General features: G+C 40.1%; 2 long non-coding RNA genes across 2 annotated transcripts; both read right to left on the bottom strand.

Annotated features, from left to right (window-relative positions):
- Positions 1-15,148: 15,148 nt before the first annotated feature.
- LOC116719477 (uncharacterized) lies at positions 15,149-15,754 on the bottom strand. Its single transcript, XR_004339187.1, has 2 exons — positions 15,546-15,754; positions 15,149-15,462 (listed from the first exon to the last, which is right to left on the bottom strand). It is a non-coding gene; the product is annotated as an uncharacterized LOC116719477 (long non-coding RNA).
- An 8,128-nt stretch (positions 15,755-23,882) lies between these two features.
- Positions 23,883-25,202, bottom strand: LOC116720455 (uncharacterized). The gene is made up of 2 exons (XR_004339388.1): positions 24,883-25,202; positions 23,883-24,691 (listed from the first exon to the last, which is right to left on the bottom strand). It is a non-coding gene; the product is annotated as an uncharacterized LOC116720455 (long non-coding RNA).
- Positions 25,203-26,091: the final 889 nt, after the last annotated feature.

The raw sequence follows: 26,091 nt of genomic DNA, 5'->3' as shown, positions 1-26,091 counted from the left end.
GATATACATTTTCTTAAGGAATCATGTGTTCTCGGCCGGTCCGCGGCACTAAAAAGGTTGGGGACCACTGCCCTAAGGTATGAAGTTACAAAAAAATTAGGATACAGTTAAATTATATTTCTAAAAAGTCTCCATTAGACTTCTGGCTGGAACACCGTAAAGATGGCGGCTCGATAGAGAGGCTACTGAGACAACCGGAGGAATTATTAAATTACTCCCATCCAGCTGAGTATTATTACCTAATGAAAACCAGTTAGTGCGGGTAAGATGGCAACGAAGCCATAACAACAATATAATTAGAAGAGGGAGAACGAAAAGTGTCATGAACAGGTACAGCTACCGTATCGTAGCCTTAAGCTAGTAGGACAGAATGACTAGGCTGGAAATTTTATTAGAAGAACTGAGAGGGTTCCGCCAGGAAACCATGGGACAACTTTCGATTATTAAAGAGGAAATATGAAAAGCGAATGCAAGGATTAGTGAAGTAGAGGAGCGGCTGAAGAAGACAGAGGAGCGAACCCAAAACACAGAGGAAATGGTAGTGTAAATGCCCTGAAGTAGGGGGATATTTTAATAAAACAGCCGGACACGGTGCTTCTGCTCCACTGTATATTATTATCTAAGGAGGAAGTTCCGGTGCTCTTCAATATAGCTAGCGCAAGTGCTGGACTGCCCCTGCTGGTTGCATCTGTCCATTACATCAGTTAGACATTAACATCTTCATGTAATGCTTTACTGCTGGTAAAGAATTACAACCTCTTAACATCAAAAGAATAAATTTATCTCTGAAATAACCAAATTTCAATCCATCACAGTAGCAGAGGTAACAAAGTTACACATGAGTCTGGAGGATAAACTGGTGGACCTGGAGAACATAAGGGATTTATCTGAAATCCCAAACAAATAAATCTGGACCATGACTACCTACCAGCCATTCTCAGAAAGCGCAGAGAGTATATCGAGGTCCGGAGGGTCCTGAAAGAGAACGTTCAATGTTCTGTTTCAGACACTCTTCCCTGCAAGGCTGCGAGGGAAACACAAAGAAGAGCCTAGACCCTACAACACCATAGAGGAAGCCACCGAGGATTTGACTAAAAAGGGCTACAAAGTAAAAGTCATCAGATCTCCGGCTTCCCTGAGGGAGCAGATTGAGAGGCTGTCCTGGAGCAGAAAGGAGGGGAGAAAACAGAAAGGCTCCTTCGGCTTCAAGAGGAGAAAATTATTAAGAGAGGGTCCAGGCTTTCAGAAGAACATCTCCACCAGCATCCTGAGAACTGAAGGATTCGTCATTTTTCCTCCTTGGATTTTTCTCTCAGAGATGAGTGTACAGAGTGCTGATTTAAGGTTGATGGGATTTTAAAAGGTTTGTTCAGGGTACACTCTTATTTGGCCTGCTGTCACCTGTAAGGGCTCTCCTTAACAATATGGGAGGTTTTTCCCTTCTGAGCTTCTACCAAGAGGATCAAGTTAACAAACTCCTGCTTTGGAAGCTGAACATGCTTTGTTTTTTCATGGTGCTTGTTTGCACGTTTGTTTCTGGTTCAACTGTTAACATTCTGTTTATACTACTTCTAGTGAGTGGAAGGGGTATTTTCAGGGTCATTAGTGAAATGGGTGAGAAAATCACCTAAATGGGGAGAACACAATTAAAGGTGGTTTTGTTTAATATAAATGGCATAAATAACCTGATTAAGAGATGGAGAGTTTTATCTAAACTCAGGAAAGATAAAGTTCAAATAGCGATGCTGCAGAAATCCCAGCTAGATGATTCTGAACATGCCAAGGTGAACAAGATGGGTTTTAAATCTGTCTATTTTTCATCCCATGGCTTGGGGGAAACAAAGAGGGATTGTGATTTTAATATCAAGTTCCCTGCACTATGAACATGTTGCAGAACATAAAGACATGGAGGGTCGTTATATTTTAATTGCAGGAATAATAGATGGCATCCTGATAAGTCTTGTTAATGTCTATGCTCCACCTGGTAGCGACTGGGCATTTTCCAAGCAAATACTTGAATTAGCAGTAACAAAAAGTCAGGATGTAATGATCTGTGCCGCAGACTTTAATGCTAACATTAAAGTCCTAAGTTAACCTAAGTTAAACCCAAATCTGGATTCATCAAATGGAAAAGCAAACTCAAAAAATACAAGTAAAAGAATGAGAAATATAATGAATCAACTGGGATTAGTGGATGTATGGAGGGAAAAGAACCAACTGATCACACGGTTTGACAAGTGGGAACTGGTGAGTGCTTGTTTATTTGGGAGCTAGCATGCTACGGCTAGCCTCCTGGTCATTGCTTGGGCTCTGCCAGTGTAAACTGGGTTGAGCTGAGTATGTTTTGTTACCTTGATGCATTTAAACTGAAAATACTTCGAATGGTAAAACACTATTTCTATTGTATGCTAAAATGTTGAGAAGTTAAAAAATGAATATTGAGTACTCATATGAGTTTCATTATCTCTATAATATAAACTTATTTACTATAGTGAGGATAAGAAAGAAAAGACATGTACATGTGTGACCTATGTGGTTCTAGTGGCTTCTCCTGGTGTGGGAATGAATGACAAGGGGCTGCTCAAGCTGTGGCATCAGTTGTTTCTTTAGTCTCCATCTGCATTTCACACAATGGGCATCGAGGTAAGGTCAGGCTGGCATAAAACAAGCTCCTCGTCAGTGACCTTGTTACCGGCCCCAGACCTAGGGGAAATCTGGGCCGGCACAAGCGATGCACAGGCAGGATGCGCTGTGGATCTGTGAATGATGAGGAACAGACACGTTAATACGTTGTGCCTTGCTCTGCTGGCAGCGGTTTATTATTAACTCCAACAGTCTTAAACATTCAGTCATTCCATTTAAACACAAATATCAAACTATCCTTGCATTGACAATATCACAAAACATCATAACATTGGGATAGTATTCATGTCAAAATACACTGTCATAGTCTTTCACTTCAAAACAGCTCAAATACAATTGACCTCTTGGTTTGCAATATTGTTAATAACCTGAGTAATACAAACAAATACTCTTTTGTAAAATAAAATAAAGTGCAACATAATAACCCATTACGTGTGTCTGTCTCTGAGTGTATATGTAGTTCATTGCAAAATAAACTTAATATTCATCAAAATAATAACTTCCCATCACCAAAGACAGTAATAACTCTAATGCCCATTCATACCTTCAGCCATTGGCTCAGATACAAAAAGTAAACGTAAACGAATACGATGTTCTCTTTCACACGCACATCTGTACATCCCATGTGCTCTCTGTAATCAAGCAGTTAAAGAACTACTAACGGTAGCCATTATTCGACTCGACAAAACAAAACAAATACTTATCAGAACCCGGATCAAGTTCTCTCAAAATGTTACTATAATGTCACAGACAGTTCACATTACTTTCAACATCTTTAAGAATGTTTAGGAATAGTTATAAATAGTACCTGTGAATGATGAGGAACAGACACGTTAATACGTTGTGCCTTGCTCTGCTGGCAGCGGTTTATTATTAACTGCGCATGCGCAGAGACTATAGAAGTTTCCTCGTTTGTTCATTCACTCACAGTAGCGCTCTCTACTGACTAGGTAGTCATTGACATGAGTCAGCTAATGTTAGACAGTTGTTCTAATCATCTTAAAATAATCTTTTCAAAAATGGGGGTGTCTGTTTTAGTAACACATTAATTTCTAGATCCACTACAACCTTCATGGCTCTGAGGATTACCCATAAATACTAGTAACCACAATAAAATCATTGAAAATTACAGTGATCGCATAGTGATTCTTTTTCTTTTTTACAATAAAAGAACAACCAGTGAGTGTCCTTCTCAAAGAAAATAAAGCAATTAATTAAAATGTTCTGAAAAATAAATAAAATGGTGACGTTTTATTTACTGGATCCCATATTTTTGTTGTAGTTTATATAAACTTACATTTTGGAAAAATGCAAAAACATAAATGAACCGTATCTTTATATAAAACTTTTTATATAAAAGTCAGTCTTAATGTTAACCATTTGCTACAATAATGAAGAGATTTCGTAAAACATACCTGCATTTCACACAATGGGCGTCGAGGTAAGGTCAGTCTCTGGCATAAAACAAGCTCCTCCAAAAAGGAGCCGTAATGTTACTGCGTGGGAAATTCCCAGCACACTTTCTCAAGTACTAAACACTTATAAAACACGACAAACACAATATAATAGCAGGACTAGCGTAACCTAGATTAAACATATTTCAATAAAATGGAAAAAACAAAAACCATAAACATATTTTATAAAATGCATAAATATTTATCACATAGCAGAGACATGTTACCTCGTAAGATCCTCATGGCTCATCCTCATTTTAGCTATGTTACACATGTAAAGATTATTATAGAATGATTTTTGATATTGACAAAATCCAGGGTTGATTATCAGGTTTGTTTTACACAGGCCAGGTTCCTGTTTCAGATCCCATTCCAGATCCTGGATTCTGTCTGTTGCTATTTTCACCAGACTGGTGAGCTAACCACATATCGAATCAACTCCTTTCAGTCTGGTAGAAGGTATCCAAGCCCACAGCCACACTTTCGCCTTCACTCTAGACTGGACTAATTGGATACTTTTCCATCCTCCCTCTCATCTCCACCAAGGAGCTGAACTTTTAAATGTTTTGGAAAAGGGAAAAAAAAAAAAACATTTCATATTTCATGAACTATTTGAAAAACGTGTCTGTATGTTATTGTAAATACTGTTTAATACACTTCACTAATTTTGCATTATTTAGTTGTCTTTGTGTTTTTACAAATCACCACTCCCTCCAGCAGTCGAACCAAGAATTTTTCTGATCTTATTTCATTATTAACTCACTAATAATTAGTCATTTTAATATCCATATAATATATGTTAAATTACGAAAACAAGCTGATTTTACTTGGTAATATTACAAAATACAAACTATACATACAAATAGGGTAGAAACAAGCCTAGAAAAGATTCACAAATGCTTTGGAGACATTTCTTTCCATGCTCTCTGCCCAACATTACATGCAAGCAAAACGAACAATGAATATCGGAGATAACTGAAGCAGAACTAAGATCAGTGATTAGAAAGTTGAAAGGAGGGAAATCTCCAGGAATGGATGTGTTTACCTCCAAGTGGTACAGAGAAATGCAAGATCAGTTAGTCCCTGTTCTAAGAGTTTTCAATAATGTACTGGAAAAGAAAATAATCCCCCATTCATGGAGAAATGCAATTATTTCACAAATTTTTAAAGAGGGAAAGGATCAATTGAAATGGGGAAACTACCACCCAATAAGCATGCTAAATATTGATTATAAATTTACTGCCATAATTTCACAGAGATTGGAAAACATCTTGACAGTGATAATCCATAAGGACCAAACAGGCTTCCTCAGAGAGACACAGGACATCAGAAAAAATCTTGCATATTTTAAATCATACAGTTCAACAAAAAATAGAGACCCTTGTACCGAGTTTGGATGCAGAGAAGGCTTTTGACTCAGTCAGATGGTCTTTTACAAGTTATGTCCAGGTTTGGGTTCCACCAGACCATAATTGATGTAATTGCAGCTTTATACAATAAACCATCGGCTAGGATAAAAATTAACAGAGATCTATCTGATCCCTTTGCTTTGGAAAGAGGTACAAGGCAGAGATGCTGTGTTTTGCTGCTCCTCTTCGCCCTTTTCATAGAGCCGCTTAGTTGGTGTTTAAGGCAGAGGACAGACATAGATGGAGTTCACATGCCATCTGGGGAACAAAAGCTGTCATTGTTCGTGGATGATTCATTAATAACAAACCCAGCTCAAACTCTACCCCGTCATTTGGGTTCCAGTTTCTTTACCCACATGCAGAACACCACCAGGAGAACAGGAATCAGTTAAATAATGTTTTATTTAAACAATATGACAAGACGGGTTGAGAGAGTGCGATCCTTGGGGCAGGCTTATGGAGTCATCTGCACACTAAAGGACAGCAAAAGGAGATGGTGAGTTTAAGGTTGTCGGAAATGGGAACTGCGAGATAAATTAGACTGATCTTATTTGTAGTGATGATAATTTCCTTCAAGGAGAGGGGAGACTGTAGGTTCGGGGCTTTGGTTCCTTTGTGTGTGTTTTTGAGGTGATCTATGTTCCAGAGTGTGGGCTCGGTCGAGTTGGTTCCGGGTGATGATGTGGAGACTGCGGTGGAGGGCAGACAGGTAAGTTCAGGCGTGGAGGGAAACAGAGGAGCGGTCCGACTGCCAGCTGGAGAATCCAGGAACAGCTGATGATCAATCTGACGAGGTGAAGGTGAGACTCGGGCAACCAGTGGGTAACGATCCACAGCGTCATGAGGGGGAAAAATCCAGAAACCCAGAACAAGGTCTTCACAGGGAGTATCCACGTCTTCACGAGGAAACACCTGAGAGAGGGAAGCAACAAGAGTAAATTACTAATAGACACTACTCAGGAAAACACAGAGAGTTATCTCAGGGGTCTCAGAGTACCATTACTGGCAAACGCTCAGGTGCTGAAATGCTGGCAGTATGCTCCTCTTAACTCCAGGATAATAGAATGATGAAACACAGGTGCGCTGAACCGCAGGCACGCCCCTTCAGCAGCCTCTGCCACCATCTGGTGGATGAAGGATGAAGCAGCAGGCGAACAGGAAAAAAACAAAACCCACAACGAAGACCAAAAACCCCGGTTCCCAACATACCCGTACTTATGGGGATGATTGAGGAATACGGGTCGTTATCGGGTTACAAGATAAACATTACCAAGACTCAGGTTTTAACGCTAAAACTATAATCCACAGAGCTTGTACATTTGGAATTGGGAAGCAGAATCCATAAAATATTTAGGGGTCACACTGCCCAAGGATCTTTCCAGGATTTTTGATGTCAACTATAGCCCCATAATCTGAAATCAGACATGCAGAGATGGAGTGTGATCCCTTTCTCAAATTTATATTCCAGAGTGGAGTCGGTCAGAATGAACATTCTCCTATATCTATTTCAATATTTACCTATTCAGATATCAGAAAGGCGATTCATAGAGCGGGACAGATTATCTCAATATATTTGGCAGAGAAAAAAGGCAAGGGTGAGGTACAGAATGCTGCAGTTAAAGAAAGAGAAAGGTGGACTGGGTCTTCCCAATCTACAGGACTACTATCTTGCAGCTCAGTTAAGACCAGTGATCTGTGTATGCTCTCCATCTTATAATGCAAGGTGGAAAGATGTAGAAGGCACAAGAGTGGAACGAATACCTTTAATATCAGTGTTAATGGACAAGAGTGAATGCTATACACCAGTGGTCCCCAACCACCGGGCGGCGGACCGGTACCGGTCCGCGGACCAATTGGTACCGGGCCGTGGACCAATTGGTACCGGGCCGCGCAAGAAATAATGGAACTACTAGTTTTTCATCAAACCATAGTCCTAAAAAATTTATACACTTTGCTTGCTCTAATTCTTGGTTATATAATTTTTATTATATTTCCTTGTTTATTTTTTTCTGATTAAATGTCATTATTTTTGTTTTTTTAACTGAAAACTTAAATTCCCATTGCAACGCCCATTTCTCTATTTCAATAATAACCTCTTGTAATTTATTTACAAGGAAATCTACATTTTTCCCTCTTTTCCAAACAGCTCCATTATCTGCGAAAATTGAACATCCCATTTCGTTTCCAATATCTTTAAATACACCATTTATCATAATTGAGAACAGTAACGGACTTATACTCCCCTGCGGAGTTCCATTTTCTACTGTATATTTTCCTGAGATCACTTCACCAATTCTAACTTGTAATTTCCTATTTGTTAAAAATCTTTAATCCGTTTAAATATTTTCCCTTTAATGCCCAACGTGTATAATTGAATTAATAATCCCTCAACCCACATCATATCATATGCTTTTTCTGTATCAAAAAATACTGCCACTACACTTTCTTTATTGTGCTCTTCTAATTTCATGCTCTAGACATAGCGTTAGATCATTAGTACTTTTTGAAAACCTCTTTGATATTTTGACATATATCCTTTATTATTTAAATAATATATTAGTCTATTATTAATCATTTTTTCCATTATTTTACATAGATTTGATGTCTGTAATTTTCTGGGTTTGAGTTATCTTTTCCTGGTTTAGCTATTGGTACTATAATTGATTCCTTCCAGTTCAATGGCAATTTTCCATCCTCCCAAATTTGATTATATAATTGCAATATTATATCTTTTGATTCTTCACTGAGTTGTCTTATCATTCTATACCAAATTTGATCTTTACCTGGTGCTGTATTTTATGTCTTCCTAAGTGCATAATTCAATTCGGCTTTTGTAAATTCAACATTCAACAAATTATTTGTTTCTTCAACACTCTCTAATAAATCTTTATATTTAAGCTTTGTATTTTCTCTTACTTTTCTTCCCTCTTCACTAATATTACTTGAACTGTGAATTTTACTAAATGTCCTTGCCAATATTTTACTTTATCTACATCTTTTATTATATTTATATTATATATTCTTAATATAGTATATTCAAACTCTCTCTTTATGCAATTCATTCTTTTAATTATTTTCTAAATTTTTTCCGTTTTTGTTTCTTTCCCTATTATGCTACAAAAATTTCTCCAATATTCTCTTTTTGCATTCTTCATAGTTCTCCTTACCATTGCTTGCTTTCTTTTATAATCAATTAAATTCTTATAAATCGGATTACCTTTTAGTACCTCAAATGCTTTATTTCTTAACTTTATTGCTTCTTTATATCCATTTGTCCAGCATGGTACCGTTTTCTTATCATTTTTACACCCTGCTTTCTTTATAGAATTATCTGCTGCTTCTGAATTATCTTACAAATTTTTAAATTTACATCATTCTCATATCTAATTTTCCTAAGTTTACGTGACTCAAGTATCTAAATTTAATCCAGTCTGCCTTAATAAAATTCTATTTTTTATTGACCTTTATATTCTTATTATTTAAATATAATCCTACTCTTATTGTTATGGGATAAAGATCACTACCTATTGTTGAATTTTTATCATTGAACCACTCACAAATAGTAGCTAAAACATTTGAGACAATTGTTAAATCAATAACTGATTCTATCCCTATTTTTACATTGATTCTTGTTCCCCTCCCATCATTAATACATACAAGATTTTTCATTTCCATTAATTCTTCTATAACTTGTCCATTTTTATCATTACATTTACCCCGCAATGTACTATTTGCATTAAAATCACCACACCAAAATACTTTTCCTTCCAAATATTGTGGTTCAGTTAACTCCTTCATTTAATTATTTCAATTGATAATGTTTTACATGGATTATAAATATTAATTATTTTGAATTTACCTTCTTGTTCCCATATCTCAATTACTATATATTCAAGTTCTTTCCCTTTCCCTAATATTTGATATTGTATCCCTTGCTTTGTAAATATTTCACATCTTCCTCCACCTCCCTCCTGTCGATCTCTTCTTACACTATCATATCCTCTGTTCACAAAATCTAATGTTTCCATGTTACCTGAACAAAAATAATTTCTGATTGTTCTTTAAGACTATCAATATAACCTTTAAGTTCCTGTTCGATAGCAATTAAACTTCTTGCATTACATTGTAACATTAACATGTACAGTACTACTTTCACCTGATGGTCCTGGTCTCCCATCTACCTCCAACTTTTTGTTTATTTTTTCCCATGATACCTCTTTAAACCCCAAAGACTTTTCAGCTCCGCTCACTATTATTTTAATCTTCTCAGTTTTATGCTTGGCTTGGTCAGTGCAGTTGATAACATATGCTACGAATAATATTAGTTTTTTCTACTAATATTGTGATATTTTCTTCTGACTGTATTTTGCCTTGCTGTGGAATTTGACTCCCTGTTTGTTCACTCTTTCTTGTTTTCTGTTTCTTCACATTTTTAACTGCTTCTGCATAGCCTATGTTTTTGGTCATTTGTATGATTTCTTTTGCCTTCTTCCTTACTTGACATCCTCCATGTTGCCCTCCACAGTTACAACATTTTTCTTGTACTTCTTTACATTCTTCTAACTTATGATCTTCACCACATTTTGGACATCTCTGCTTCCCTTTACAAACTGCTGCTATGTGTCCATACCTTTGACATTTGAGACAACGAAGTGGTGGAGATAAGGTCTGACCTGAAAACTGAGATAACCTATTTTGATGTTTTGTGGCAACTCTTTTTCTTCAAATTCAATGAGGATTGACAAACTTCCTACTTTTTCTCCACTTATTGTTTTTGACAATCTCTTCAAGTTATTCACTTTTGCACCTACAATACTTCTCTTAATCTTATCGAGATTTTCATCTAGAGGGGTCCCATAAATCACTCCTCTAATTTTTTTATTTTCTCCCATGATTTTTTTCTCCAACACAGTTTTTTTTTACAGATATTATCCACATTTAAAGCCTTATTCTTAAGTTATTCATTTTTACAAACTACCAGTAGGTTTCCATCTCTCAAAATCTTTACCATTTCAACATCTCCAATTTTCTTTTTTATTTCTCTTGACACCACAATGGGGCTGATGTTATCCTGTTCTTCCCTGTTCTTAAGTTTTAATATTATTTTAAATTCCTCCCTCACAACTTTCCTCCTAACTATCCTTTCTTCTTCTGAACTACTTCCTGCCAGTTCTTGTTTACTACCTTGAATATCACCAATTCCCTTTCCTTCATCTATTTTATTTCTTCCACGTCCTCTCCCTCTTCCTCTCCCCACTGGCGTCCACCCTTCAAAATCCATGTCTTCCTCATTTTCTATCTCCATTTCCAACCAAACCATTTACATACCAGTTTATGCTCAAATCCGCCTTTTCCAAATCCGATATATTTCTATGTGTTTTGTTTTTCCCGTGCCGCTCCAAGTCCTCTTTCACCGGTTAAACCCCGACACACACACACCTTGCAGCGGCCTGCTCAACTATAAAGCCACCTGCCCCGCCCACTTGTATTGATCAGCGGTGCGCTTCTGGCTGCACGTGGTGTGCAGAGTGGGGAGGGTGGAACACCATCCCACCACATTTTGTAATTCTGTACGCAGGGAAACAAAAATTTCAAAAGTTTGGGGATGATAAAACAAATGAATAGGAGTAGAGAATACGGATATCCAGTTCTGAAACTGTCATATCTGCTTTAACACTACGAACCCACATGCAGAACACAACTCGGGATGCGAAAGATCAGTTAAAGTGATTTATTTACAAAAGATTTCCAGGGTAGGCTCTCAGTCATCGAAGGGACGGCGACAGACAGGTAAGTCAGGACTTCTGGGAACAACAACAGATCGGGAGGTGAGTTCAGGGACCGTGGGGATTTTCCAGAGCTCTAAAGTTGTATGCTTACTCGGGGAGGAGAATAAACAACGGCGTGGCCAGGTGTGGAGGCGCTGGAGGTGGAGGTTGTGCTGCGGTGGAGGGCGGACAGGTAATAGGATCCAGACGGCGTCGCAAGGGAAACTCGGGACTACAGCCAGACTTGACGTTGCAGGAACAGCTAAAAAAATCCAAACAACAGATGGCGTTAGCTCAGAATCAACAGGAAGCTCGACTAGGTCACTGGAGAGGGCTCTGGGTTACCATTACTGGCTAACACTCAAGCGTTGGTATGCTGGCAGTCGCCGTCTCTTGAAGTCCCGCTGACGAGTGGATTGGGAACCGGTGTGACGGTGACGTCAGCCCTTCAGTCCTCCTATCCTAGCCTCCATGGTGCCATCTGGTGGCGATGGCAAGCCATAGGAATGAAAAAAAACAAAAAAGGCAAAACAAAAAACCCCAACTCCTGACAGTACCCCCCCCCTAACGGTCGCCACCTGGCGGCCGAGACGACCTGGCAGGCAAAGAAGAGCGATAATCAGTGATCAAATCCAAATCCAAAATGAACGAACCAGGGACCCAGAGGCGCTCCTCCGGGCCATAGCCCTCCCAATCAACAAGGTACTGCCACCCCCGACCCCGCCGACGGGAGTCCACAATCCTGCGAACAGTGTAAGCGGGGTGCCCTGAAAACTTAGAGGCGTGGATCCAATGTAGAAATCTGGCTCGGACAGCTGAGGGAACAAAAAGTTTATTAGCTGGGCAATCAACAGGTGTAGATTCAGAGGACTGAGCCTGCTTTATGAGATCCTCAATCTCCCAGGTGACAACACCCACGGTGCAGCTGGGGGGCAAGATGGTCGCAGGAGTCTTGTCTGAGTTATCAGCAGCATATTGCCGGGACAGAGCATCTGGTTTCAGGTTGCGTGAGCCTGGGCGGTAGGAAATGGACAGGTTAAATCTTGAAAAGAACAGAGACCAACGGGATTGACGTGGATTGAGGCGTTTTGCGGATTGAAGGTAGGAGAGGTTCTTATGGTCAGTCCAAACTAGCACTGGATGTTCTGCACCCTCCAACCAATGTCGCCACTCCTCCAGGGCCAACTTGATGGCCAGAAGTTCCCGGTCGCCCACATCGTAATTCCGTTCAGCAGGGGATAACCTACGGGAAAAGAAGGCACAAGGATGCGTCTTATTATCAGTGCTAGATACTTGGGACAGAACGGCTCCCACTCCTGTATCGGACGCATCAACCTCCACAATAAATTGTCTGGACGGGTCGGGCTGAATCAGGACAGGGGCAGCAGAAAAAAGAGACTTGAGTTTTTTAAACGCTGCTTCAGCTGTGGGTGTCCACAGGAATGGAGACTTTGTGGAGGTTAGAGCGGTTAAAGGAAGAGCTGTTTGACTGTAGTTGCGAATGAATCTTCGGTAGAAGTTTGCAAAACCTAAAAATCTTTGGAGCTGTTTACGTGTATCAGGGGTCGGCCATTCCACAACTGCTTTAATTTTGTCCTCCGTAGGGCGAACCTGTCCGCCCTCAAGTATAAAGCCCAAGAAGGACACTGATGATTTGTGGAATTCGCATTTCTCTGCTTTCACATAGAGTTTATTCTCAAGCAGTCGTTGCAGAACCCGGCGGACATGGTGTTTATGTTCAGTTAAATTCTTGGAGTAAATGAGTTTATCATCCAGATATACAAACACGAATATATTCAAAAAGTCTCTTAAAACATCATTTACCAAAGCCTGAAAGCAAGCTGGAGCATTGGACAGGCCGAAAGGCATAACTAAATATTCAAAGTGTCCCAGAGGTGTCTTAAAGGCCGTTTTCCACTCATCACCCCTTCGAATGCGAAGCAAATGGTAAGCATTTCTTAAGTCTAGTTTGGAAAAGACCGTGGCACCATGGACAGGCTCAAACGCAGACGACAACAGAGGTAAAGGATATTTATTTTTAACTGTGATTTGGTTTAGCCCACGGTAATCTATGCAAGGTCTCAGTGTTCCATCCTTCTTGCCAACAAAAAAAAATCCAGCCCCCAGAGGAGAAGAAGAAGGTCGAATTATACCTGCTGCCGAAGAGTCCTTAATATACTTCTCCATAGTCTCCCGCTCGGGCCGTGAGATGTTATACAGTCGACTTGAGGGTAACGGGGCCCCTGGGAGGAGATCTATGGAGCAATCATAAGGTCTGTGAGGAGGAAGAGAAAGAGCTTTAGCCTTACTAAAAACAGGAGCCAAATCGTGGTAGTCAACAGGGATGGACGATAAATCCAAAGGATCCACTTCTTGTTGTTCTGCCGGTGGCGGACCTGGGGGAACAGCAGACCGGAGGCAGGTGGAGTGACAGTTAGTGGACCATGAAACAATGTTCTTATCTGACCAGTTTATGTGAGGGTTATGTAGTTCCAGCCAATCAAAACCTAGGACGACAGATGATGTGGCTGTGGGAAAAACAAAAAAAGAAATCAATTCGTTGTGGTTACCTGAACTAACCAGGAGAAGCGGTTTGGTTTTGTGAGTTATGGGTGGAAGTGATTTTCCATCTAGAGCAGAAACTCTAAGAGGAACTGGTAACTCGACAGTCTCAATTGACATCTGTTTAACCAATTCAGAGTCAATTAAGGTTCGTTCACAACCAGAATCAATCAGGGCTGTCAAAGGAATGGTCTGGTTATTGTAACTAAGGTTTGAAATTATCGAAAAGCGAGGAGAAGCTTGAACATGTCGGTCCACCAGATCTCCCCCCTCTACTGGCGGACTAGGGGGTTTAACCGAACCGGACAGCTAGCAATGAAATGTCCGGGCGCGCCACAGTATAGACAAAGGCGAGACCTCATCCGGTTTTGTCTCTCTTCGGGGGATAACCGTGTACGTCCAAGTTGCATTGGTTCTGGTTCAGGTGAGTTGAGTGAGGAAAGGGTTGGGGTCACAGGAGCAGAAGTCTGTACGTTTCTGGTAGATGAAGTTCTGCGGCTCCTCTCCCTGTTACGGGATCTGATCCGGTTATCTAACCGAATAGTTCATTTTATCAGATCTTCTAAGGAATCAGGCTCATCGAGCGTTGCCAACTCATCCTTTATCGAGTCACTGAGAGCGTGAAAGTAAGCGCTCTTTAAAGCTGCCGGGTTCCAAGCCGAGGCTGCAGCCACTATTCTGAAGTCAATTGCAAAGTCTGCTACAGATCTTTGTCCTTGTTTTAATGACCATAACTCTCGGGAGTTAGCGGTCTTGTCAGGGTCACAAGTGAAAACCTGTTTGAAGTCCGCCAGGAACTCTGTGAATGTACAGGCAAAATTAGTGGGGTCAGGAAACTTCGCCTCAGCCCAGCTAAGAGCTCTACCTGACAGGTGAGCAATTATAAATGCAATCTTGGCCCCATCGTTAAGAAAGCTCTGAGGAGAATGATTGAAAATCAATGAACACTGCATTATGAAACCCTTACATTTGTTAGAGTCACCATCAAACCTTTCTGGCGAGGGTGGGCGGATCTCCGAATACATGGCGCGGCTCACTGGAGCAGGATCGGGAGTAGGGTCCGGAGCGGCGACTGGAGGCTGTTGGGATGAAGTCTGCAGAAAGTTAGCTATTTCTTCAAGCCGACGGTTCGTTTCTGCTTGACTGGCGCTAAGATCACGAAGGACCTTTTCATGTGACTGAATCGCTGATTGTTGTTCAGCTAAAGCCCTTCTGATTGTGTCTGCTGGGTTCGGTTGTTGGCTTGAGTGTTCTGTCATATCTGCTTTAACACTACGAACCCACATGCAGAACACAACTCGGGACGCGAAAGATCAGTTAAAGTGATTTATTTACAAAAGATTTCCAGGGTAGGCTCTCAGTCATCGAAGGGACGGCGACAGACAGGTAAGTCAGGACTTCTGGGAACAACAACAGATCGGGAGGTGAGTTCAGGGACCGTGGGGATTTTCCAGAGCTCTAAAGTTGTATGCTTACTCGGGGAGGAGAATAAACAACGGTGTGGCCAGGTGTGGAGGCGCTGGAGGTGGAGGTTGTGCTGCGGTGGAGGGCGGACAGGTAATAGGATCCAGACGGCGTCGCAAGGGAAACTCGGGACTACAGCCAGACTTGACGTTGCAGGAACAGCTAAAAAAATCCAAACAACAGATGGCGTTAGCTCAGAATCAACAGGAAGCTCGACTAGGTCGCTGGAGAGGGCTCTGGGTTACCATTACTGGCTAACACTCAAGCGTTGGTATGCTGGCAGTCGCCGTCTCTTGAAGTCCCGCTGACGAGTGGATTGGGAACCGGTGTGACGGTGACGTCAGCCCTTCAGTCCTCCTATCCTAGCCTCCATGGTGCCATCTGGTGGCGATGGCAAGCCATAGGAATGAAAAAAAAACAAAAAAGGCAAAACAAAAAACCCCAACTCCTGACAGAAACATGAAAATGTTATTGCTGTGACAGAGGAGGAGAAGGCAAACATTTTGGTTAAAAATTTTGTTAAAGTTCATAAGATAGATCAATACAAGAAAGAGTAGGAAATTTGTCAGAAAAGAAATTTGTTAAAAATGGTATGCCACAGGGAAATATGAGTGCTCTGTTCTTTTCTATTATAATTAATGATATGTTTGACAATTTGGAGAGAGGAATTGAGTTTTCTTCATTTGCTGATGATGGAGCAATCTGGAAGAGGGGTAAAAACTTCAATTTCATTGTTAAAAAGATACAAGAGGCAATTAATAAAATAGAAGACTGGTTCTTTAAAGAGGGATTCAAAATATCTACAGACAAAGCAAGAACTATTTTTTACAAGGAAGAAAGTGTCCTTCCACTGCATGAGTTAGAAAGGGTAAAGCAATTTAAGCTTTTGGGTTTATGGCTGGATGAAAAACTTACTTGGAAAGTTCATATTCAAAAAGGAGTAGGTGTAAGAGAGTTTTAAATGTAATGACATGTTTGGTGGGGAGTAAGTGGTGTGCTGAGAAAAAAGCATTGAAAGCAATATACACAGGCAGTATAGCTTTTGGATCAGCATCAGCAACATTACTCGAAAATTAGATAATATTCAGTATCAAGCATTGAGGTTATGTACAGGTGCCATCAGAAAAACTCCGTCAGCTTTATTAGTAGAAATGGGAGCGATGCCACTTCATCTCAGAAGGTTACAGTTAACTCCAACTTATTGGTGTCAGTTAAAAGGTCACAATGGAAATCATCCATGTCAAGACATTTTAAAACCTAGTTGCGAAAAAGAAAAAAATAAATTGAATTCTTTTGGCTGGGCTATAGAAAACATTAGAAAAGACTTTGATTTGTCTCATAAATATCAGTCAAACAGTTCCTGCTTCACCAGTTCACTATTTCCTAATAGTGTTAATTTTACTTTGTTGGAGAAAGGGAAAAAAGAAAACCTTTCAGTACAGTCATATTTAGATACTAAGTACTATGGATACTTCCAAGTTTATACAGATGCCTCAAAAAAATCAAATGGCAATAATGGGGTGTCATTGATTGTTCCAGAGTTTAGTATTAAAAACTGTAAAAGAATTACTGATAGAGTCTCAATTTATACAGGAGATATTATGGGGATCATTTTAGCTTTAGGATGGATTGAGGAAGTTCATCCACTAAGAAGTGTAATATGTTCTGATTCAAGTTCATCATTATATTCATTGAAAAATAATCATTGTATTAGCAGACCAGACATTTTGTTAGAGATTCAGTTATTAATTTATATAATTCAGGTAATGGGTTTGTTAGTTATTTTTACATGGATATCATCACATGTAGGAATAAAAGGAAATGAGTTGGCAGACAAATATGCAAAACAAGAAACAAACATAGTTTTATTGATATATTGGTACTATTCAGTAAAGGAGAAATCAAATCAATTATTTAACAAAAGGTTAAGGAAAGATGGCAGAAACAGTGGGAAGAAGATAGAACTGACAGGTGGCTTTACAGCAGTGGTCCCCAACCTTTTTATTACCGCGGACCGGTCAAGACTTGGCAAGTTACTGCGGGGGGCGGCGGGTGACCGTCAGATAATGCTTCTGTTGGTGTTCCCCATAAAACCTTTGTTGTTTATTTGTTTGTTTGTTTTGTTGGGTTTTTCTTTGCCCCGACTTTCCCTTTACGACAATCTTACAGCGTCCTGCAGTGTGTGGTGTGTTACGTGGTGGTGTGTTGAATATGTCCGATCTAAAATCGGGCATATTCAACATTTGTCTTGGCCTGATTATCGCAGCTTAAATGTGACAGGTAGCCAATCAGAAAGCGCGGTGACGTAAAAATGGAGGGAATCTCAAACAGTTGACATGGCAACTGAGAGTCTGGTGGACATCGGAGGTGACATGAGGAAATGTTTATTACTATATGTATATGTCATTATTATATATGTTTATTATATGTGATTATGTTTATTCAATTAAAAATGTTAACTACGAAAAAACATAATTCACCTCCAAATCAGTGCAGCAAATAGAGCGGCTCCTCCCGCCGTCTTTTATCAAACGTCTTTTCTTTTTGCGTCTTTTATCGCTTAAAATGAGACCACAAACTATCACTGCTGCTTCTACATCGTCATCCGTGTTTGATTATTCTAAATTCATGTATGGTATGTTCTGGGTTTTACTGGATTTTCTTCTGGAATCGGAATGTTCTGAGTGGAATCGGTTCGGTGTGTTGCTCCTGCCGTGTGGCTGGACACACGAACCGACCGAACCTGTTGGACTTTTATCGGCTCTGTGGTTACAGAGGTTTGGGAGATCGGCCGACAATCCTTAAATCGTGCCGTGTGAAACAGACTTAAGAATCACAAGCTCTACTCCTCTCATCTCGTTTCGACTACTGCCCTAACGCTCTCTGACTCTGGTCGCTATGGTAACGTTTACACGTCCCTTCAAAATAAGATATAGAACATACAAAAACGAACATTTTACTTTCATGGAAATTTTAACTCACGATAACGACTAATGGGAGCCCTGAGCTTATTTCTCTGCAACGAGACGATCCATCTGGGAATGATGAGAGACAATGACACCCGAAGTGTTGCTTATGCACAGGGTGCTTGGTCTCTAGTGGTGAAGCAGTTTGAAGGCTTCATTCCCTCATTAACAAGCAGGTCACCATATCATGCAGAGCGGGCTTGTAATGTGGGAATCACCTACCGGGATAAATCCATTCTCCTGTCTCTTCTCTGGGCCTTTTCTCCTCATAAAGAAACTTTCCATAGACATCTGATCTGTTTCTTACTCATTTTGCTGCTTGTGGGCTCAATGTTGGCGTGCAAGACATAACCTAGAGAATCCGGTTAAAGAATTTTCAAAAATAAAAGATCCCCCAGACTCAAATAATACATAAAACAGAAATATTTAATTATTTCTTGCGTGGCCCGGTACCAATCGGTTTACAGAGCAGTACCGGTCCGCGGCCCGGGGCTGGGACCACTGCTTTACAGTATTCAAAGAAAAGTTGGTGTAATGAGGAGAACAGGACGAAATAGAAAGAAGGAAACTATTATATCCAGATTACATTTGGTCATACAGGGTTAAATAGTACTTTATTTAAAATGGGAAAACATCCAACAGGAAAATTTAATTTTTGTTTTCAAGAAGAGACAGTAAAACATGTTTTGCTGTTCTGTCCCAAATATTCTGTTGAGATAATAGAATTAGTATGTAGCAGAGGTGTGACCAAGTCACTGTGTTGCAAGTCTCAAGTAAGTCTCAAGTCTCTGTCCTCAAGTCCGAGTCAAGTCTCAAGTAAAAACAGGCAAAAGTCGAGTCATGTCTCAAGTCAGGAACCTTTAATTTCAAGTCATTTCGAGTCGTTTTTATTTTATTTTTTTTAATAATTTGCAATTATACATAAAATTCAAATATTAGACCATTTGTTCTTTTTAAAATATGTATTTGAGGTTCATTTGTGATCCTCTTATTCATCTATTCTTCAAATCTGTCAGAAGTAAACAGATGTCAGAAAATAAATTACAGCCTTTCATGAATTACATTTGACTTTAGTTTACTCCTTCTATTCATAAATAAACATCAACACTACAACAATCATAGTTTTCAAAAAATGAAATAAGTATAAATGAAGTTATCACAAGTAAACTCAGGAAGGTCTGGTGCATTTATTTTTCTGCTTTTATTTCTAAGTATGTTAGTTTCAGTCCTCCGTAAATATGGGACAGATATTCTAAACACAAAATTTATTTGGGACAGTCACTGTATTTGGTCTTTTTTTTTTTTTTTTTCCCAGCAAAGCTATACTACTTGGAAATGGGTTCTGTGCGACATGTGACAGTCACGCCGGTCAGTGCATTAAGTCAAAAACAGTTGACTTAATGCACTGACTGCAGTAAACAATATATTGTCAATATAATTTCCCAACGTAGATGTCTTCAAATACACCAACCATCCTTAGATGATACTAGACCCGGCTCATCATCATGATGGGACAGAGAGACTCTGTTCCCTGTGTTCAGGTCCAGAATCTGCTTTCTGTTCCGGAGCCCGCTCACTATCCACCGGCTTCCTGAGCTAACACGGTGCACATTATTTGTGGAGGCATTTGAAGGACCGGATTTATGGTAAATCATCACCAATTTAACCCGGAGTACACATGCTAACACGAAGTTAGCTATAGTCAACTATCTTACAGCAAAAGAAAAGTGCCACCTACCGATCTTTGTGAAGCTTCAAATGCCGGACAAAGGTCGTGGCATCTCCATCCGATATTCTCTTCTTGCATGTTTTACAAGTCGCAGTTCGTTTTTTAGTCGAAAGTTCATAACCTACGTAGCCAAAAGAAATTACTCGCGGAAGCATATTCGAGCGGTTATTTCGTATTTCGTTCCCTGAGCTCTGTAGCTTTGCCGCGTTTTTTTAAACGTCCAAATCCTGTTAATTTGATTGGTTGTGCTACAGCTACGTACACATACATACATAAGGAGAGAGGAAACCATAGTGACGGTCTGCGCATATTGATACGGAATGAGTGAAATTAATTAATGACGCCACTTTATAAATAATGTGTTTTAAATTTTAAGACTTTGAGTAAAAAATATCAAGTCTTTTCAAGTAAACAGCTTCAAGTCGAGTCAAGTCCCAAGTCAATGGCATGAAAGTCAAAGTCAAGTCCGAGTCTTTGAGCATTTTTTCAAGTCAAGTCTCAAGTCGTGATTTTAACGACTCGAGTCTGACTCGAGTCCAAGTCATGTGACTCGAGTCCCCACCTCTGGTATGTAGATTACAAGACAATAAATTACAGTTAAATATAAAAGATATTTTGGACAAAAAACTTTTGTTCTTTACTGAAATACCTTAAGAAAACAAAATTGATAGAAAGGACATATATGTACAGTATATATATATACATATGTATATATATATAGTACAGACCAAAAGTTTGGACACACTTTCTCATTGAATTCAATGAGAAGCTGTGTCCAAACTTTTGGTCTGAACTGAGTACAGACCAAAAGTTTGGACAAACAGTTGTGTCCAAACTTTTGGTCTGTACTGTATATATATATATACTATATATATATATATATACTGTATATATACAGTACAGACCAAAAGTTTGGACACACCTTCTAATTCAATGGGTTTTCTTTATTTTCATGACTATTTATAAGGCAAGAAATCCCACTTATTAAACTGACAGGGCACACCTATGAAGTGAAAACCATTCCAGGTGACTACCTCTTGAAGCTCATCAAGAAAATGCAGTGTGTACAAAGCAGTATGTCAGGTTTTGCGGTGTGAGTGGTGGTGAGGCAGAGGCAGCAAACCCAGGTAGCGATAAAGTAGATGATTTAATAAGATGCAAATCTGAACTCCAAAAGTCCAGAACACAGAGAAGCAGAGAGCAATGATCACTACAGGTGACAACTGGAAACTAGACAGACACAACGAGGACCCGACAAGGAACAAAGAACACAGGTGGGGTTAAATACACAGAGGGTAATCAAGGAGACAAGAAACACCTGGAAACAATCAAGGGGAGACAGGACAACACGGAGACTCAGAGAGACAGAAACTCAAAATAAACACAGATAAGGAACAGATCCCGACACAGTAATCACAGCAAAAGGTTGCTACTTTGAAGAAACTAGAATATAAGGGGTATTTTCAGTTGTTTAACACTTTTTTGTTTAGTGCATATTTCCACATGTGTTATTCATAGTTTTGATGCCTTCAGTGTGAATCTACAAAGTCAATAGTCATGAAAATAAAGGAAACTCATTGAATTAAAAGGTGTGTCCAAACTTTTGGTCTGTAGTGTATACATATACACTGCTCAAAAAAATGAAGGGAACACTTAAACAACACAATATAACTCCAAGTAAATCAAACTTCTGTGAAATCAAACTGTCCACTTAGGAAGCAACACTGATTGACAATCAATTTCACCTGCTGTTGTGCAAATGGAATAGACAACAGGTGGAAATTATTGGCAATTAGCAAGACACACTCAATAAAGGAGTGGTTCTGCAGTTGGGACCACAGACCACTTCTCTGTACCTATGCTGTCTGGCTGATGTTTTGGTCAGTTTTGAATGTTGGTGGTGCTTTCACACTCGTGGTAGCATGAGACGGACTCCACAACCCACACAAGTGGCTCAGGTAGTGCAGCTCATCCAGGATGGCACATCAATGCGAGCTGCGGCAAGAAGGTTTGCTGTGTCTGTCAGCGTAGTGTCCAGAGGCTGGAGGCGCTACCAGGAGACAGACCAGTACACCAGGAGACGTGGAGGAGGCCGTAGGAGGGCAACAACCCAGCAGCAGGACCGCTACCTCCGCCTTTGTGGAAGAAGGAACAGGAGGAGCACTGCCAGAGCCCTGCAAAATGACCTCCAGCAGGCCACAAATGTGCATGTGTCTGCACAAACGGTTAGAAACCGACTCCATGAGGATGGTATGAGGGCCCGACGTCCACAGATGGGGGTTGTGCTCACAGCCCAACACCGTGCAGGACGCTTGGCATTTGCCAGAGAACACCAGGATTGGCAAATTCGCCACTGGCGCCTTGTGCTCTTCACAGATGAAAGCAGGTTCACACTGAGCATATGCGACAGACGTGACAGAGTCTGGAGACGCCGTGGAGAGCGGTCTGCTGCCTGCAACATCCTTCAGCATGACCGGTTTGGCAGTGGGTCAGTAATGGTGTGGGGTGGCATTTCTTTGGAGGGCCGCACAGCCCTCCATGTGCTCACCAGAGGTAGCCTGACTGCCATTAGGTACCGAGATGAGATCCTCAGACCCCTTGTGAGACCATATGCTGGTGCGGTTGGCCCTGGGTTCCTCCTAATGCAGGACAATGCTAGACCTCATGTGGCTGGAGTGTGTCAGCAGTTCCTGCAAGATGAAGGCATTGAAGCTATGAACTGGCCAGCCCGTTCCCCAGACCTGAATCCGATTGAGCACATCTGGGACATCATGTCTCGCTCCATCCACCAACGTCACGTTGCACCACAGACTGTCCAGGAGTTGGCGGATGCTTTAGTCCAGGTCTGGGAGGAGATCCCTCAGGAGACCATCCGCCACCTCATCAGGAGCATGCCCAGGCGTTGTAGGGAGGTCATACAGGCACGTGGAGGCCACACACAATACTGAGCCTCATTTTGACTTGTTTTAAAGACATTACATTAAAGTTGGATCAGCGTGTAGTGTTATTTCACTTTAATTTTGTGTGTGGCTCCAAATCCAGGCCTCCATTGGTTAATAAATTTGATTTCCATTGATGATTTTTGTGTGATTTTGTTGTCAGCACATTCAACTTTGTACAGAACAAAGTATTCAATGAGAATATTTCTTTCATTCAGATCTAGGATGTGTTATTTGAGTGTTCCCTTTATTTTTTTGAGCAGTGTATATTAATTTCTTTTTATTATTATTATTTTTTTGGGGATGGGGGTAATATATATGTAGCATCCCGGTCCACACTCCACTCCAGTAGACGGTGGTAATACACATCAATACGTTGCTTGCTAACTGCTATAAAAAAAGAAGAAAACGACAGATAGGAGGAGATCGCAGTCTGCTCTGCACGATGCACAGCAGAACCTCAGATAACGGAGATGTTCCATTAATTGTGGCAAGTTTCATATAAGGGGGCAAGACATTTGTTTGAGGGGCACTGCCCCCTTTTGTCCCAGCACATAGCCGGCCTTGTATGAGGTTTATATGTATCTCATTAATTTTAAGCTTTCTTTGAGTAGAAAACATTGACTACATTTCTTTTTCTCGGTAAAGTTAGCTTTCAGTAGTGATGGGCAGATGAGCCCTCATTGGATGTGTGGCACATTTCCCAAACTGTGTCAACACTGTGATGCTGTTGCAAATGTCACTGCCGTTTACAAACCATTTCTCCTGCTTTTGAGAACATTCTTTCACAGGGCGCTGATGATGACAGCATACATGGAAATTTAATTGCAAGTTTGTATAAACTTGCACTACCCAGCATTGTAGTAGATCCTGTGGTCTTGGAGGGTTCGCCTCAGAGATGCATCTGTGGACAAAAATCTTGTGTAATAACAGATCAGGCTGAGACTATGGCAAAGAGCAAAGCTTTATTTCGTCTGCAGACGGAGAACAAACACAGCAGCAAGCTGCTCTGAGTTCTGATTTGGAGCTGTAAGCTCTCACAATATATAGAACTCATGTTACACAATGCAGTCATTCCAGTTTCAGCTGAACAATATACAAGCCATGTAATCACACTGGAGGGTCAGTTAACTCCTTGGATGATAAACATCTTCTTGTTCAAATATGTGAGTTTCCCAAAAATCAGGTTTGCTAATGGAACAATTTTGCATAACAAGAACATTGTCAAACCAGAGTATCCAGCAGGTGCATCAAACTCTTAAAACTCTGAGCTGGTGATTTTCCATAGAGAAACTTCTTAAGCCTCAGAACTTCTATTCCCCTTCTATCTGTTCTAGTCTGTTAACAAATTCTGGTGCCTTGCTGTTGCTATTGTAACGGTCGTGAAACAGGAAGTCAGGACCACATCGGAATCAGGATTCAGGATAATTTTATTCTTGTTCAAAACAAGAACATTTTAAGCACAGCAGCTCCTGGGCTCCGGATTCTCCACAAACACCCTCTCCCCAGCGCAGCTTGGCGCGAACTGACAGAAATGCATTAAACAAAACTAAAATTCTCTGACATACAAAGCAATTAAAATAAAACCTAAACAGAAATAATCTGCCCTACAATTACAATTTTCCACCATAACATAGAAATATACTAAATACATTAATTTAACATCCGAATAAAATCTGAAACAACCCACATACCTGTTCAAAACAAGAACATTTTAAGCACAGCAGCTCCTGGGCTCCGGATTCTCCACAAACACCCTAATCAACCAAAAGGAAAAAAAATAACCACGGTGATACAGAAAACTTGATGGGTGTCACCAATGTGGGAGACAAATGCCCAGCATAGCGCTGCGCTAAACATGAATATATATACATGTGAGTTTACAACATAGTTTTAGAACTTTTTCAATATTTTAATACTCAAATAAAAGACAACTCTGTACACTTACCTCTCCCCAGCGCAGCTTGGCGCGAACTGAGGAGGGCAGCGGGAACACACAAGATATAACGCACAAACAGGAAGTAAGAAAATAAAAGCTTCCCCACCGAAACAAAATACAATTAAAAAACAAAGGAAAACAGATATTCATAGATGAGGATGGCCTTTTACACACTAGGGACCAAAAATGAAAGCAAGATAAAACAGAAATAATATATTACAGACATGTCAATTCAAAGAAAATTAGTTTTGAGAAGGTTCATAAAGAAAAATAAAATAAATAAATAAAATTAATTCTGCTACATAATTACATTACATGCTACACTATCAGCCTGCTGCAATTGCTGCAGGGAGAGGTCAACAAGAAACCTATCTAACTGGTTCTGCAGAGATTCACTAGCCTCCATACTCTAACAGGTTGAACAAAACTAATGTGATTAAATGAGTAAAATAATTAAATAAAATTGTTAAAAGAAATAAAACAATTTTTACTCCACACATCTTTGTAGCTTGATAACGGCATTGGTGGAGACATTTGAATTGGCCTTGCTCTCTTCGACTTCCATGTTCACCTTCTGCCACAGGTTGTCATCGGAGAAAAAATTTAATTGCATCTGTTACTAATTCATTGTAATTACATGGAGCGATCTGCAAGAAAATTAAAATGCAAAACACAATTAACAGTCATGACAAACCTGAAATGGTTGAGTTGAAGGTCCAGTTCAATCGCCTGTTTCTTCAAACACCAGGGTTTATCATGGAGTGTTAACCAGTTCATCCCCCTCATGCTGAGGCGATGATGCCTCAGCATTGTGGAAGAGCTCCGGTTACAGTAAGACAAAACCTGGGAGCAAATCCTATGCTTCACCTACAATATAAATAAAAGCACCGACACAGGGTTTCATCTTGTTTGCTCGACGCATGTACCGAGGTTTCGGTGTCATCTGGCCCATCACTAACTTTCAGTAATTCAAGTTAATGGTAGCTTGCTGGAAGTTAATGGTAAAGTTATCAAACTCCATAACTGTAAGGTTAGCCTTTAATCTTAAATGTATTTTGAAGGCAGGGAAATAAATTATTCCCAATTTTAATCTAGCAAATTATTAGCTACTATATTAATCAATGTTACCCTTTGTGTGTTTTATTTAGCAACTTGGATAATGTGACATGATGCTTGTGTTCTTTGCTTTGCCGAGCTTAGCCACATGAAGACTCATTT

The sequence above is a fragment of the Xiphophorus hellerii genome, chromosome 5, assembly GCF_003331165.1.
Source record: "Xiphophorus hellerii strain 12219 chromosome 5, Xiphophorus_hellerii-4.1, whole genome shotgun sequence".
Taxonomy (NCBI): Eukaryota; Metazoa; Chordata; class Actinopteri; order Cyprinodontiformes; family Poeciliidae; genus Xiphophorus; species Xiphophorus hellerii.
Note: the sequence above shows the minus strand (reverse complement) of the source record. Positions and strands in the feature narration are given on the sequence as shown.